This window comes from Phyllostomus discolor, chromosome 3 (assembly GCF_004126475.2).
Source record: "Phyllostomus discolor isolate MPI-MPIP mPhyDis1 chromosome 3, mPhyDis1.pri.v3, whole genome shotgun sequence".
Taxonomy (NCBI): domain Eukaryota; kingdom Metazoa; phylum Chordata; class Mammalia; order Chiroptera; family Phyllostomidae; genus Phyllostomus; species Phyllostomus discolor.
Genome location: NC_040905.2, coordinates 70,398,296 through 70,416,362, shown reverse-complemented (window position 1 = coordinate 70,416,362; position 18,067 = coordinate 70,398,296).

The following is an 18,067-nucleotide window of genomic DNA, read 5'->3' as shown; positions in this document are numbered from 1 at the left end:
AAGGTCTTGTAACTATTTTGTCAGAGTAAAAGTTATGCAAGGTCCTCCTAAAGAGCTTCCTGGGAAGCCCATTCTCTGTCTGCTCACAAGGCTGTTGGCAAGATATCTTATATGTATGGATGGCAGCACATCATCCACAGATGCACCTCTCTGTCCTTCACTGCATGCAGATTCAAGCAGACATGAACTGAGTTTAATGAAAATAGTTCAGAAAAACTCCTGGCATTTCAGCAAACTTAGCTTGAACATGCTTTGAAAGACAAAGGCACTATAGAAAATGAAGGAAATCATCAAACTCATGGGCATTTTCGAGCCATCCTATTTTGAGGGCCTGTGCAGTTTGAAGTTGAGTTAGAGGACTTCAGCCAGGAAGGTTTATAGATTTCAAAACTTGTCTTCAAGTTAATATTTACTAAATGACAATTACAGAGAATTTTTTTTTAATTCAAACAAAAAAGCAAAAAGTCTGAGTTATTAAGCTTTATACATTTTCAAAGTTACCTATAAAGTGAAAGAATTTGGTTGAATAAAGAAAGGTTAAGTCATCAACAACAAGATCGTTATTTTCTCATTTCAAAAGATCTATGAAAGGGCATAGTAGATTCCTTGTTGCAATCATTTGTAAACGTATCTGAAGGTAAAAACTTGAAATGTGCATCATGGTCAAAGTCCTGACAATAAATGAAAACAAACTTCCTTTTTTTATTCGATCTTTTCCTAGATGCAAGACAGCTCAAATTGTAATTTGTATTGAAAGGAATCTCACAGTTACTAGTTGTGTCACCTAACCTATACAGCAAAATAAATAGGGGTTGCATGACTTGTAGTAACGCCCACTGGTTTTATGCTGTATTCATTATGAACAAAGTTAGCATATGTATATATTAACTAAGAGCTGTTACATAATTAGCACAATAAATATCTATTAAGTAGCTTCTATTGAACCTACAAGTGAGACATTTTTGTGTAACTTTTGATGAAAAATTCTAATTGCCTGAGACTTAGTGTCTTTATTTATAAAATGGTTGACTTAAAACATTTTTGCGGTATGCAGGATGAGATATATGGTCACATGTATATCTATATTTTCTACTCTTCAAAATAAATGACTAATTAATTGATTTCTCATTTTCTTGATTCTTAGAGTGATGCAGTATTAAGCAAAATAAAATCTGTTGATTTGGTTTTTCAGCTTTTGATCTGAGGAATTAGTTTGTTTTGTAAGAAAATATTAGGCATTCTGTGAAGCTATATTAAGAATAAGAATACATCAGAATTACAAAGCAGTTTTATACCAAGTTTCAACAGGACATAAATATCCTCAGCTCTTTCTTTTACCTTGTAGTGTACAAAATATTATCACTGACTGACCTAGTAATCTTGAGTTCCAATTTGTCCCCATTAGATCTATGTAATTATCTGTTCAGATGAAGTAAAGAAATATATCGTCTTCATTTTATATGAGGTGTTGACATTTATTGATTTAATGTTCTCTTAAAATCTTTTGGGGAAATGGTTTTTAAATTACAATAATAAGCGGACAGAAATTAATGGACCTACCTAAACTAGAGCAACATGTGGGCCTGTAATTCATGGTCAACATTTTAAGAGTGAATTTTATTTTTACTCCTTATTTGGGAAGGGAAAATTATGAGGCCACATGTAGCTATCCTTTTGTAATATGAACTGCTTCTTCTCTGTGAGCCAGTGTTTGAGGATACTGGTCTATTGAGAAACAGTTATTTTCTTTCAGACATTAACCATGCATTATATTTGCTGACATCACTAGTCTGTAAAGTCCTTTAAAAGAAAATCTTTGAGAAAACATTTTATTCTAAGTAATTTAGGAAGAAGAAATAATAAACTATTATAAATATAATAAATGATTAACATTCAGACATTTTTGCATTAATGTTTAATGAGAAAATGTGTTGTAATATAACATGCAATATAAATTTAACTAAATAAAAAGGACATGGAGTATAAAACCATTCAGATTATTTTCTTATCAGTCTTCACAATAGATGTAAGCACACATGTCCCTCAACCATATTTTGCCATGTATAATGCACACTTTTTGTTCAAATTTTTGAGGGAAAAATAAGGATGTACATTATACATGGGTAATACTAACTCTGTATCTATATAAATTATTTTAATTCTTTTATTTATGCTTATGGGTTAAAAGTGTAATTTTAAAAAGAAATAACTTCTGATATTGACAGTGATGAAGAGTTCTTGACCTTCTATGATGTGTAACTATTGTAAATTTTTTACTGGTATATAAAATTTCTTGTATCCTGTATCTCTGATGTTTTATAATTATTTGTTACATAAAATTTCTTGTACCATAATATGTTCAAAAATAAATGTTCAAATTTCTTTATAATACATAAAACAGGTATCTAAATATATATAAATAAAATTGAATTAACAAATTACAATGACTTTTTTCCTGAAAAATTAGGCTAAAAACATGAGAGTGCATTATACACATCAAAATATGGTAATTAGCCCCTTTTTATAATGTGATAATTTATTTCATGTTCTTTGCTTTGCTGCTCTATCAGCTTTCTCTGATAATTTGTTTTCTATCCTCTTCAGTTTTTGTTTTTATCTTTAGAACAAAAGAAGTGTGATTTCTCTTTGTCAAGATACAAATAAATTATACCTGGAAATATAAGAGAGGATCCCCCCCAACATGGAATTATCTTCTGGAGGCCAGTCCTCTTGTAATATAAGCTTCCCCTGCTAGGTGAGTGTTCTAAGAACCCATCTGTATCAGTTTACCAGCTGGTGTTGTTGTGGGAGGTTGCGTTTGGTTTCAGTGAATTTTTTTGAAGACTCTTTCAATGCCTTTACCCATATCATGATGGGTGATTTATAAGCACACCTGCCAACACCATGTTGAGTGTTCAGCAGTTTTTGACCAAAAATGGGATGACCCCATGCCTCAGCCTCCTTATTCACCCACTCTCCTCAAAGGGAAATATTTTGCCAATGTGAAAGAGGTGAGATAAAAAATGGCAGAAGCCCTAAAAGGAATCAAAATCAATGGGTTGAAAAATGGTTTTGAGCAGTGGGAAAAACATCTTGATAGGTGTACTGCATCAAATGGAGAGCACTTTAAAGATGACTAAAGTTGCCTGGGGTGAGGGTGAGTAGGTGGTGGGGGGAAATGGAGTCAACTGTACTTGAACAACAATAAAAAATAAGAAGAAAGAAAAAGAAGGAAATCTTATCATTTCTGACAGCATAAGTGGACCTAGAGAGTATTATGCTAAGTGACAAAAATCAGTCAGAGAAAGAAAAAAAGTAAACATAAAAATAAGTACACAATTTTATAAATACATTGTTTTTTTGAGCCCCCTTCACAATTGCAATTTGTTCAGCTGTAATTGCATGTATACATGCAAGCTAAATATAATATCTGAATACATCACTTTTTTAATTTAAAAATTTTTAACTTTTAATTTTGAATTTTTGAATTTTTTTAAAAAATTATTTATTTATTTTTAGAAAGGGAAGGGAGGGAGAAAGAGAGAGAGAGAGAAACATCAATGTGCAGTTGCTGGGGGCCATGCCTGCAACCCAGGCATGTGCCCTGAGTGGGAATTGAACCTGTGACACTTTGGTTCGCAGCCCACACTCAATCCACTGAGCTATGCCAGCCAGGGCTAATTTTTAAAACATTTTATTGTTGTTCAAGTACACTTGTCTGATTCCCTCCCCCACTCCTCTACCCCAGCCATTCTTCCCTCCCCACCTCCCTCCCCTGATCCCACCCCACCTTGGTTTTGTCCCTGTGTCCTTTATAGCTGTTCCTGAAAACCCTTTCCCACCATTTCCCCTCCCACCTCCCCTATGGTTATTGTCAGTTTGTTTTCATTTCAATGTCTCTGTGAATTCATCACTTCCTTTATAGCATTTCCATTCTTAAGCATCTTTAAATAAATCAGGATTTTTCTAAAACCACTAACAATAACACTTTGTTGTCAATTAAGATTAAGTTAATGGGGCAACTAATGTAGCATATCAAGTTCACTTAGAACAAGTAAAGTGAGATAAATTTTGCTTTAGTAAAGTATCTTATAACATTGGAGCTGCAAGTAAATGGTCCAGATCCATGATTACTCTGTAGAAGTTTGTGACAGAATTCAGTATTCTTGACTAAAACTGAGGGAACAAACAAAAAAGAACAGATAAATGCAAAAACTGAAAATACAATTTTGGTGGGTTTCATCAAAGACACCATCCTTTGCTGTGGAGCTTCAGTGAAGTGTCTTGAGATCACATCATCTGTTCTGTGTCTATGAGGAGCTGTAACTTATGTTACTCGCTCCCAATTTCCCACTTGTGATTCACATCCTGGCTGGATTCCTGGAACATACTAGACACTCTGTTAATGAATCAATGAAGTGCTCAATTAACAAAATACACCTTATTTTATGTAGTCAGTGGCTGTTTTCTATGTTTTGCTTTTTCATAAAGGAATATTTTAAATAATTTGACTTTTTCAGTTATTTTCTTCTACCAAATACTCTTTCCATATCCAGTTTAAGACATATGTAACTAGTAGAATGACTTTGAAAACCTGTAATGATGTAAATTTCTCTCTCACTAGCTCTCTCAATTGATCTTTCAAGGATGCATTTGTATTTTTCTTCAAATTTCCTGCATAAAATATTTCATAAATACTTATTAAATTATATTGGTGTTTAAGGATGGGATACGTCATTTACAAGAAAGACCAAGTTCTTGCCTTTCATGAAGCTTATATTCTAGTGAAAGAAAAATACATAATCACAAAATTATATCATATAATATCAGGTAAATGAAAGAAGATGAGAAAATAGAGAATAACAGAGGCTATTCTAGGCAGTAATCAAGGAAGGCCTCTATGCGGAATTGGCATAGGTATAAAATATTTCAGGGAAATGAAATGGCAAACACAAAGATTGTAATGGAAGAAGGGATTTTGTGAAGTAGAGGGTTAGAAAGATATCAAGGGGGGTGCAAGTCAGGGTTATAAGTAAGGAGGAGATTGATAAGAAATGGAATTGGAAAAACAGGCAGAATCAGGTGTTATACGGCCACGGAGACACTTAGATTTCATTCTAATCATGATGAAAACCACTGGAAGTTTTGAACAGGGAGTGATCTGATATAATTTAGGTATAAAAATGACCATATTGACTGCATTGTAGCAAACTCACTGGAAAAACAAGAAAACAAAGTAAAACAAGAATAGTGAGGGGTCTACAGCAGGCTACCATGACTTCAATGGGGTCGTAATGAAAGTGATAAGAGTTTGGTTTCAGTATTTATTTTAGAGCACAGCAATGTGACTTACTGTAAGTCAGGTGTAGGGTACAAAGGAAAGAAAGGAGTAATATTACTCTTCATATTTTTTTTTGCTTAAAATAACACATAATAATGGCCCCACTTATCCATGTTGGGGAGAATGGGAAAAGCTCAGGGCTGGGTTTGGGAATCTAGATTTCTGTTTTATGCATATTAACATGTAAAGTCAAGTAGATATTAAATATTTGATTAGAAATATCCAGGAGGTGGTAGAATCTATGACTTTGAAACCATTCAGGGAGAGTGGAATTGGATATGTAAAGTGACAGTCTTCAGCATATAAAAACCACTGTGCTGTGTGCCATTAGGTCGTGGGGCCTTCTTCCTCAATTTAATGTGCGTAAATATTGGGAGCTTATTTAGTACAAAATTTCCTTTATGGTACCATTTCTTTCTTGGGGAGAAAACTTGGATTGTGATCAGTCCTCAGACTAACCCAGTTTTTTGGTGCTCTTGCTTTTGCTCTCTCCACTTGTGTGGCTGTTGATCCTAGTGGCTTCTCAGATTTGATGCTATCACACCTGCTGCCTGAAGGTTTTAAGGGAAAGGAGAATTAGAAAAAAGAAGTATCTTTTTTAGCATTTTTACTCAGTTGTGATTTGCTTCCAAAACTTTTCAAACTTTTTCTATGCACACAAAGCAATGGGAGATAATTTTAAAAGGCAGAATTTGATCCAGGGCCTTATTTAAGAGTCCAAGTTACTAGTCCCTGGGCCACGCTTTGAACAATGTGGCATCACAACATACACATGGGCTTCCTGTGTTATAGCTACTCCGTTTATGCTGACGTACTCGGCTGTTGCTCATCACGCCTGCCTGCTGCTTCAGAGCGGTTAATCGGGAAGGGCATGCAGCTTGAGCCAAATATCCAGCCAGAATCATGCATCTCCCATAATTATTTTAGTCCTGATTTTGAGGCTAGATCAATTCAGATTGCCTCTTAACTTAGGCTGAGGTTCTGGGATGTGAAATATATAAGTGGGATGGGGGCTTGGGAGATTTTTTCTAACAGTAAACCTCCTTGAAATGATATTGCCATCAGAGAGGATCGATGACATTCAAAGTGTTTTGAATCTCAATCTTTTTGCTCCAATAAGCATACTCCTCAGGACAAGAAGTTTTGGTGAGAGACAGCCTTGTTGATTCTTAAGAGTCATACACTTCCCCAGAATCATTAGTGCCTATAAGTTTGCCTTTCTCTACAGGGCTTGGCTTGATATGACATGGAATATCCTTGATGTTTCAAAGTTTTAAGACATTGTATGTAAAATCAGAACTATAGAATCAGTTGTGAAACTTCTTGCTTTCATCAGTGTTTCTATCAATTCTATGTTGAACATGGTATCTGCCTTGACTAGAAAGCCATTGATTCTTTGATGCCATCAAGCAGACTGTAGACAAATATGACTCTTCCTGTGACAAGGTAAGAATTCACAATAAGAACAAATTAGCTTTTGTTGATCTCTGTGTAAAGGCACAGACTTAGTTGTTAATAACTGCATGATAGTCCAGAATCATTCTTAAACTGGCAAGCCTAATATCAGTCACAATTTATTTGTTTGTTTGTCTTATAAGAGATGGAGTATCTCAGTCATTGCCTCTAGAAGAAAGCTAAGATACAAAGTGTGCACTTACAAAATATTTGGATCTCTTGAGCTCATCTTGAACCTTGAGGGATTGCTGGAGTTGTAGGCTAAGAATTTGACTACAAAGACACAATTTTTTTTTACTATTTTTAAACCTGGGTATTAAATGTACTAACCTGTGCAGATCATTTGGAATTCTTTAAAAGAGTTAAGTAGTCTTTTCACACTATGGTATTATATTATATATTATATAATATATATAATATATAATTATATAGTATATTATATATTATATTATATCATATATGGTATTATATCCTGTTAAAAATCCTAAAAAGCAAGTAACAATAGCCCAGGAAAAGGGTTTTACAGAGAATACTCCTCAGAAGGTATATAAATGTTTCCAGTATTATTATTGTTTCTTTGTGGGAAAGGATAACATTTAAAAATACTTTGTCTTCTTCTGCTTTGTCCATCCCCTCCCATCAGACCATTCTAATGCACCAGAAACTCCAAGAAAGTAAAAGATTATAGGCATGAGATACAGACATGTTTATTTCAGTCATGCTTAAACAATAGTTCATATAAAATTTGAATTTACTGTTAAATATTATTAAATAAATGTTTTATCCAGTGGTGTGGGGGTATCTTAATTGACCCATGTGTTCACAAATTTTACTTTTATTAGGGTAACTTTCTTAAATGTTTTTTATATTTTATTTATACTGCATCTGTATTCCTGGGTTTGGTTCAAATCATCTCAGTTTCTTTTCCTAGAATTGCTTCTATGTCCACTGTATAAGGTTATAGAGTGTCTTTGAATCAGGCTATTTTCTTCTTTCCTTTCTCTCTCTCCCCTCCCTCCCTCCCTCCCTCCCTCCCTCCTTCTTCCTTCCTTCCTTCCTTCCTTCCTTCCTTCCTTCCTTCCTTCCTTCCTTCCTTCCTTCCTCCCTTCCTTCCTTTCTTTTTCTTTCAATGAAAGCTTAGATTTGCAACATCTAAACAAAGTAAACTTTTTTCTTCTAGTACTTTCCAGTAAGAATGAAGTACAAAGATGAAAATAATTTAGATGCTTTTATTCCAAGGATAGTGTCTTAATGAAAATATTGAGTGGTCCTTGCCAGGGACATATACTTTCTAGGCTTTATTATTCAGCTCTTATTTATATAATATTCCTTTATATTCTTCAAACAAATGTCTTTTTATCTAGCCATTTGGATTTTATTTATAAATTCCATAGAAACTTACCTTTAGAAATGTGAAATTTTCTTTTCTTTTATCTAATTCTTTAGTATCACCCTTTTTGATTAAGAGGAGGAGTTTGTGTTATTGAGGTATATTAATAAAAATTCTTCCACAAATACCAATTTTTTATAAAGTCACCTTGCAAAAAAAAGTGGTAATTAAGAGAATCTCAGTAGTGGGTTTATGATAAAATATTGCTGGAGGTATGTTACCTAATTACTGATAAAATGTAATAGGGTCAACTCCCGTTCATTTAAACTACCATTTATGAGAAGACACAGACAACAGTGTTGTGATGGCCAGAGGAAAGGGGGTGGGGGGACTGGGTGGAGGTGGGCAAAAACTGGGGAAAAATGGGGACATCTGTAATAATATTAACAATAAAGTTTAAAAAGAGCTGAAAATAATATATTAAGAAAATTTTACCTAGAATTTAAAAAAAATGTAAAATCATTTTAATGTTTCATTACATGTAATAATACTGAATTACTTGGTGATATATAATATCTTTCACAATTGTAACTCTTTCACCCACTGAAGTTAACTTTGCATGGCACAATCCCTGTAGTGCTTCATGTTAATGAGCATTTATTTATTAATTTTGAGCATTAGTAAATTTCCGATGAAAGCTCTGAGAACTCCTACAGTCTGTACAGAGCCAGCCATAAGCTCTATGCACTTGATCAGCAGATGTTCTGGAATATATTTTTTCGTAATTCTTCAGTACTGTTGACATGAACTCTATCTAGATATCCTGTAGATTTATTTATATTAGAAATAGATTTCAGAAGCATGGAATGATGCAAAGCCATTTTAATGCACATCTGGGTCTTGTAAAAGTATGCCTTTAATACTCTCATAACTTTCAAGAGCATACATATCTGTGTTATTTATTTCGATGTTATTTGCTTTAATGTACAATGAATGCTCTCAGCATATAAAATCCAGGTAACTTCTGATTGGCAATAAACTCTTTAGTATACAATAAAAGTACTTTTTAAACTTACAAAACATATACTTTGAGGAACTAATCCATTCCATCTAAGATGTCAAACTTATCACTAGTATTGTTTTTAGTATTCTTTATTATTCTGTTGATATCTGCAGAATATTCAGTGATATCTCTTGTTTCATTCCTGATATTGGTAATTTGTGTCCTCTCTTTTGTCAGCCTGGCCAGAGCTTTGCCAATTTTATCAATATTTTCAAATAACAAGGTCTTTGTTTCAATAATTTCTTCTATCATGTTCCTGTTTTCAATTTCATTGATTTCTGTGCTTATTATTACATTCTTCCTGTGCTTTCTCTGGTTATGTTGCCCTTCTTTCTCTGTCTTGAGGTGGAAGTTCAGATAACTGATTTGAAAATTTTTTTATTTTTAAATATATACATTTAATGCTATTAATTTCTCAGCACTATGTCAGTTGTGTTTTTAAAACTGTGATATACTGTACTATATTTCATGTATTTCATGGCATTTATACATTTCCTTTGAGACTTCCTCTTTGACCCAAATATCATCAAAAAAGTGATTTAATAGTTTGGTTTTTAGTTTTTAAGTGTATGGTGATTTTCCAGTTATCTTTCTGTTATTGATTTTGAGTTTAGTACTGTTGATGGTTATAAAACACACTGTATGATTTTGACAAAGAAACTCAAGAGTTAGCAAATTTTAGTTTTAGATAGTAGATAATAAACTTAGAGTTAATGCATGTAAAAAAAACCCTATTGTTTCAGGAACTGAAGGTACGGCCCACCCTGACTCCAGGGTACCACAAGCAAGTCAACTTTTGTGTTCCAGAAGAGACCATAAGCAATCAAGATGGTATCTGAGCCATTGTGTTCCAGGTGGGACATTCTGCTGCCTAGGACACAGATAAAGAAAATCACCCAGGACACAGGACACACGACCCAGATAGAAAATCACTAGTCAGGGAATTTGGGAAATTGCCAGACTGCAGTTCTTATCTGAATAACCTCTTTCCTGAATTCCAAATCCCTTTCCTACACTTTTTCCTCCTTATACAAAAGGCTGGCTTGAAAGGAAATATAATATGGTCTGTTAGGATACGAAACCGACTGTCTTTTCAAATCACCAGCCATCTGAATAAAGCGCCTGTAAAGATTCAATCCCTGTCTCTGCTCATTGGTTCTGGTGGTGACAGGCAGTATGAACACTGGCTTTTTTGGTTTCAATTTCAATTCTTTTATATTTTCTGATATTTGTTTAATGGCCTAGAATATGGCTTATTCTGGAGTATTTCTGAGTGCTTAAAAGTATTTGTGTATTCTATTCCTCTTGAATGATGCATTCTCAATAAAAATGTTGATTAGTTTCTGCTGGTTGATGGTTTTTTAAATTTCTTCAATGTTCTTGCTGATTTATTGTCTAGTTGCTCTATTAGTTATTTCGAGAGGATATTAAAGGCTTCAATTATTATTGTGAATTCGTCTATTCTTTTTTTAGTTCTATTAGTTTTTATGTCACACCTTTTGAAATTCTTTTGTTTGGTTCATACATAATTAGTATTGCTAAGTCTTCTTGGTATAGTGGCCCTTTTATCATTAATATCATTTTCTTCTCTGACTCTGATAATTTTCTATGCTAAAAGGTCAACTAAATCTGATATTAATATGGCCATGCCAGCTTTTATTAATGTTTGCATAATATAAATTTTGATATTCTTGTACTTTCAATTTGCCTATATTGTTATATTTGAAATGAGCTTCAAAGGACAACATAAACCTGAGTCATGTTTTTATTGTGCAATATATCTCATTTAATTGATATACTTAGTTTATTCAAATTTATTGTAATTATTGACATCCTAGGGCTTAAGTCAACATTTAGTTTTTATTGGTTATCAAATATTTCATTATTATTTGTGCTTTCTGTCATTTCTGTTTTTTTTTTCCTTGCATGCTGTGGGTTACTTGAAAATATTCAGATTCCATTTTGATTAATCTCTAGTGTTTTTGAGTATATCTCTTTAAATAACTATTAATCATTTACTCCGGGAATTTCATATATACACATAACTTACTACACTCTGATGGTAGAGTATAGATTGAAGTAAAGTACCTTACCTCCCTCATCTGTCCTAGTTTCCTGTTTCCTGTTTCCTGTTTCCCCCTTCTGTGCTTTCCACTCTGCTGTTTCATGCTGTTTTTTTACTTGGATTTTTGTATTTTAAATTCTAACATTTTTATTTGGTTTTACATTTTATGTTCTATTTCCTAAGTGAGATTTAAAAGAAAATATTTTTCCAAGGGCTGTGTGATTGCTGGTTTAAGTTTTTAATGATCGTTGTTTTGAAGTTTTTGCACATAATTCTAATGGTCCTTTATCTCAGTGTTGGCATCTATTGTCTTTTTCATTTAGTTTACATTCTTTCTGATTCTTGGAGTAAGTGATTTCAGTTGAAATCTGGATACTGTCATGTTAAAATTTTAATTTACATTTGCCTGATGACTGGTAAAACTGAGCACTGAGCATCTTGCAGTGTGTTTACTGAAATTTAGAAATCCACATTTTTGAAGTGCTTATTCAAGTTTACTACTATGGATTATTAACATGAATGGATGTGGAAAATCGTCAAAAACCTTTTCAGCACCTATTGAAATGATCTCACCCTTGTTTTTTTCCTTTATTTTGTAATGGGATGACTTATTTGATTGATTTTCAATATTAAATCAGTACTGCATCACTTCAATAAAACTTCTCACTTGTAATCTTTCTTTAATTCACTGTTGGACTTGATTAGCTAACACTTTCTATGGAATTATTGACACTTCCTTTCATTGCACTGTCCTTTTAAGTTATTTCAATGTTGTCAGTTTTTGGTACCAAGAATATTCTGGGAATATTTGCTTGCTATTTCTATGTAATAAAAATCTGTGTTTAAGTCTGGGGATATTATTTTTTACCTGTCTGAAAGAACACAATAAAAAGACATCTAGGTTTGAAATTTTCTATATAGTGAGATTTTTATGTATGGTCTCTTTAACTGACATGCAACACCTTTTGGTATACACATATAACATACCCTTCAAAATAAATATACCAAGTTTTTTACACTTTGGAGTTATTATAAATAATAATTTTGTCCTAAATTTTCTGTTATCTGTTATTAATCATTACAACTATCTTATGCTTAAAGTTTGTCTTTGTCCAACTATAGAGATCCTTCTAGACTCAGGTACTTTCAGTTGCTCTTCTGGGTATTTATGTAGTTGATTTTTATATATTTTACAAAGGCTATAGGTGTCAGTTGCAGGTAAACTGTTCAACCAGAAGTTTATCAGCAATTACTGAAAGCAACAGAATCATATGTAGAGAGTTTGTAAATGGCATATTTCATCTAGTGTTTGAAATTCATGGGGACAAAATTGTTTATAATGACCTCTTACTATGATTTTAAGTTTAGAATCTGTGGTAATAATCCTTTTCAGTCTTGATACTGATTACCTTTCCACATTTTTGTAAATGTATCTGCCTTGCCAGAAGTTAATTGATTTGGTTAACCTTTCAGAGTCAATTTCATGCTTTTTGGTCTCTTTATTGTATATTTACCTATTTCATTAGTTTTTGCTTTCTCTTATATTAATGCTTTTCCTTTTTTATCTTCTAGTTTTTCTTTTATACTATATGTGTTTACAGGTATAAATTTTTTTTACTGTAAATGTGTCATGTACATCAAAAACATGCAGTTGTTGGCTGCAATTAGTTCAAGTTTGCTAATCTTTTTTATCTTAACTTTTTAAACTAGTTTTATTAGTTATGGAAATTACTGAGATAGATGAGCTTTGTATTATGACTATGTATATGACTATTTCTCTTTTTTATATTGTCAACTTTTGTTTTGATCAGTGTTTACATAGTATATCATTTTTGACAGTATTATTTTCAACTTTCCTGACTGATTACATGCATTGTATCCTTTTAGCAGTATATAATTACCACCTAATATTTGTTTTTGTTTCAGTCTAAAATACTTTATTTTAATTGTAATATTTAGTCATTTATATTTAGTAAAATTATTGATATATGTAGGTTTTGATTTATCATTTCATTATTTTACTTTTATCTCTAGAGTTCTGTATTCTTCCTTCCTACTCTTTGCCTTCTTTGCACTACTGAATGCTTCCAAACTTATTTTACCTTTTAAATCTTACTACTTTTTTATTTTCTTAATCTTTTAATAGTTTTTATAGAAATTAAAATTTCATGAGTGAGTTCTTAATGTCTAGTATTCTTTCAACACTTATTTAAGTTTACAACACTTAGAACTATTTAGCTGTACTCATTTTCACCTTCATAGTATTTTTTGTGGCTTTCAGTTCTACATACATTTAAAAACCTGTAAACCCCCATTATCCTTTGTATTTAACTTACTGAGAAGTTAAACTGCACCTTGGATCTGTGATTTGACATCTTTCGACAGTTGTAAAATTCTTGGTCATTATCAAAATATTGAGCTGTTTAGTTAGAATCCTCAAACCTTGTCCAAATCTCTCATATATGAATAGAAAATAGGTCTTACAATAATAGGTGAGACCAAGAATAGGGAGATTTTAGTACGTCTTTTCACTTAAAGAAGTCAGGAGTGTCAAATTTGGTGATATAGCATTAAGGGACAACTAATGAAGAAAAACTAGAGGATAAGTGTCAAAAGATTGTAATGTAATCAGGATATCCTCTAATTTGTGTTTTAGTAATCAGCTAATAAAAGTCATGATTAGTCATAACCTCCAATCTTTTAGGGAAAAGTAACTTTTGATTTTCTTTTTTTTCATTTATTTTATTTTATTATTTTTCAAGTACAGTTGTCTGCCTTTTCTTCCCACCTCTCCTCCCAACCCTAGCCATCCCCGCCTTCCTCCCCTGATTTTACCCTCCCTTGTTTTTGTCCATGTGTCCTTTACAGTTGTTCCTAAAAACCCTTCATCCTTTCCCCCCCATTAGCCCCTCCCATATCCACTCTGGTTACTGTTTGTTCTTAATTGCAGTATCTCTAGTTACATTTTGTTTGCTTAATTTTTGGCTTTGTAGGACTTCTAGTTTCTGTCACAACTACTCAACTCTTTCTTTGTAGTATAAAAACAATAAAAAATACATAAATAAAACTTCCAATAAAACTTCACTTACAAAATAGATCACAGACTAAATTTAGCCCCCTTTTGTATTGGGTATTTGGTATTAGTAAGGATAGACCAACTGAGATCTTTAAAATTCCATTCTCTTTCATCTTTCCCACATCTGAACTCTTTGGCTTAATGAAATTAAGGACAGATTCAAAATCTAACATATTGTACATAAATCAGATTGTGACATATCAGCTCTTTGCAATCAAGTTATGGGCCATGTGCAATTTTCCCCTGGGAGTTCCAGGAAGCAGCTGCCCCACACATACTTCAGTAGTGACATCAAATTTACAAAACAGGTCTTGAACAAACAAATTCAGAAAAGTGGAATTAATAAGTAGGAAAGTGTATTGAGAAGACCCAGAGTGAACTTTTGAAAATAAGGAGTAGTTGAGACAAAAACAGAATCTAAGGAGTATTTGAGATTTTAATTACTGAAATCACAATTTTACTCTAAGGAAGGAATTATGGGATGGTGGTAGGATTGATGATAGAGTAAATAAAAAGGGAACAATCTTTTTTAGCAAATATATAAACAATTTCTTTCTTGTATTAAGGACAATTATGATAAAAGAATATTCTGTAATATGGAGATAGCCATTTGTCCCTTTCCTATTCTATCTTTCGTGCAAGAACAACTAAATTTTTCTTCTGGTGTTCCTGTTCTACAAAATATTGACAAGTATCTGTTTGGACTAGTACAGGGAAGTGTGACTGCAGGTTTTTCCAATTGCTTAATCTCGGGTGCTATTAATTTGGTATGTGTTTTTTCTTTTTCTGAGCAAAAGTTTGTACAAAGTGCTTAGCAAGCAGTTGTGATTATGAGAGGCTGCTGATTTCTTTCTAATCTTTTGGTTTTCCTTACTAAATCTATGACCTCAGGTCTAAGACATTCAACAAAGAAGATGAATAGAACAGCTAGAACAGTTGTAATGTCTTCTCCCTAATAGAGAAGAATTTTCTATGAAGGTAGTACTAATAAGGTCTAGAAAGTTAAGGGTGATTTTTTTTCAATTTATAAGACTGGGGTTTTAAAAACATGCTTGATATTTTAGAACAGTTTTTTATTTATAAGAAAGTCGAGAATATAATAGAGATTTCTCATATAATTTCACTCAGTTTTTCTATTATTGATATCTGACATTAATATTATATGTTAATATTAGTAACAATTAATGAACCAAATTAAAATATTATTATTAACTAAGATTCATAATTATTTAGATGTTCTTAAATTTTATATAGTATATTTTTCTCTTCTAGAATCACATTCAGGGTCCTCCATGTCTCTATACTTCCACTTTGTTGTGATAATGTTTTGTACTTTCCTTTTTTTATGAGCTTGCAGGTTTATTGGTGCTGATATTAATCTTAATCACCTGGCTGTGGTCCTGTCTGTCATATTTCTCCATTGTAAAGTTACCTTTCCTTTCCTCTTTCTGCACTATACTCTGTGAAAGGAAGTCACTCTGCTCAGCCCACTCTTAAAGACAAGTGAGTGATAGTCACACTCCTAAAGGTCAAGTTACTACATAATTTCTTGGAAGTTTTCTCTATAAGAGATTTATCTCTCCTTCCTAAATACTCATTCATTCATTCATTCATTTATATAAATATACATGCATGGATATTTATCTTATACTATGAGTGTAATACCATACTTAATTTTATTGTTCAAATTATTTTAGTTTTAGCCATGGAGAACTCCTTTAGTTCCCTTATCAATGTTTGTATCTGTGTTTTTAGTCAACTTATTATTTTCTGGCAATAGAAGTTGTTCCAGGCTCATTTTGTAAAATTTTTGCTCCAATCATAAAATCAGCCATTTTTGCAGGCAGTCCTGGTTCTTTTGATTGCCAAATGGTAATACGACCAAGTTCTAAGAGCTAAAACTAGATTTCTGACAGATAATTTTTATAGAAAAGCCTTTAGGGAAAGCTCTTGGCTAAGTTGTGTTACTCTGTTCAAAATTCTGCAGAATAACCAATGAAGTTATTAATTGTCTTTGGAAAAATCCTTTCAGAGTTTCAATTATTTAGTTATAATTATGCATAACATCTGTACATCTAAGATGGTAGACAACAAATCAAAGTTTCATTGAAATACTGAGAAACCATACACAAATGATAATGAACAATAAGCAAATAGACAAGAATCGGCATTCCATCTCACCTCATCTTTGAGTGCCCTGGGTAATCACACAGATTCCAATCAAGAGGTTATTGCAGTCAGAAAAGAGAAAGTGTGAAAGCTCAGGTAGCACCTGAAGCAAAGAATAGGCATGCTCATCCTAAGGAGGAGTTGCTCAACTGTCTAGGCAAGGGATTCGGACAAGGTGGACATTGAGGAGGTCCAGCTGTGGTCCACCCAGGAAGTGATCTGGGCTGAGTGTGATCTGGGCAGCAGCTCCAAGACTGGTGGAAGAGAACAAACCTATGCATCATTAAGGACAGCCTTTTTACTAAAAATGCAACAACATGTTCAGTTTTCAAAGGGTGTTTTATCTTTAGGAAGGCAAACAGAGTTTCTACAGAGTTTTTGCCAAAGGAGGGATATGAAGTGAAGTAAGTTCTGTAGTACGTTAGTTATAAACTATTCTTGGAAGAAGGAGAGATTGTTCTCGCAATTTAATAGCTGATGGCTAGGCAATTTAGATTTAGCAAAAGTGGCAGAATACAAGAGTTATGAGATAATGTCACATGAGGGCCACCATGAGGGGTGGGAAGAACAGTTTTGGGATTGAGAACATGGGAGAGTCACAGTGGGAAATTTTCAATCATTTCACAGGGATGTCAAACTCATTTTCACCAGGGGCCACATCAGCCTCATAGTTACCTTCAAAGGGCCAAATGTAATTTTAGGACTGTATAAATGGAACTACTCCTTAACTAGGGGAAAGGAGCAGTGCTGCTGCTGGGTAGAAACAACGTGCCAGGCAGAACAAAAGAAAGTGGAGGGCTGGATTTGGCCCATGGGTCTTGTGTTTGCCACCTGTGATTTAGCATTGCTCACATGTAAGTATATAAAGCATCAGCATTCCTTAACTTAGATTAAATGCAAATAATGTACCCTCCATACTTGTTATTTTTACTAATTTAATGTTTTAAGTAAATTAAACATAGTAAAAATTGTATGAGAGGGTTATGTACTTTTATACAGTACATTTTTCAGAATGACTCCTTGCCCATATTAGGTCCTGAATAAATGTTTTAAGCAAAGTGAAACATTTTAAATAGAAATGTTTATGATTCATTATTAGAAGTACACATATTCATTATAAAAAGTTCATAGACTATAAAACTAGGAAAAATAAAAATTTTCCATCCTTCTTCTTTGTCTATCTCTATTGTTTTCCAGGAAAGGCTCTTATTAGCATTTTTGTATATTTTAGATTCATATTAATGTGATAATAACATCACTCACTATTATTTACTGAATAGGACCAAGAAAGGGGATAAGCATTTTCATATTTATTCACATTTATTTTTTACTAAAACCATTTAAAGTAGAGTTATTACTATTTTCATTCTAACATAAAGAAAATACAAATCACAAAAGAATAGGGCTTGCTGAATACACTACATCAAATGACAGAGCTTGATTTAAAATCTGGTTTTCTCACTTCAGAGCCCATATTCTTAACAAAATGTTATTGTCTATTCCAATTTTAAAATTCTTCTACATCTTGCTCTGATTGCTAAGCAATACATTTTGCACCTCTTTTCATT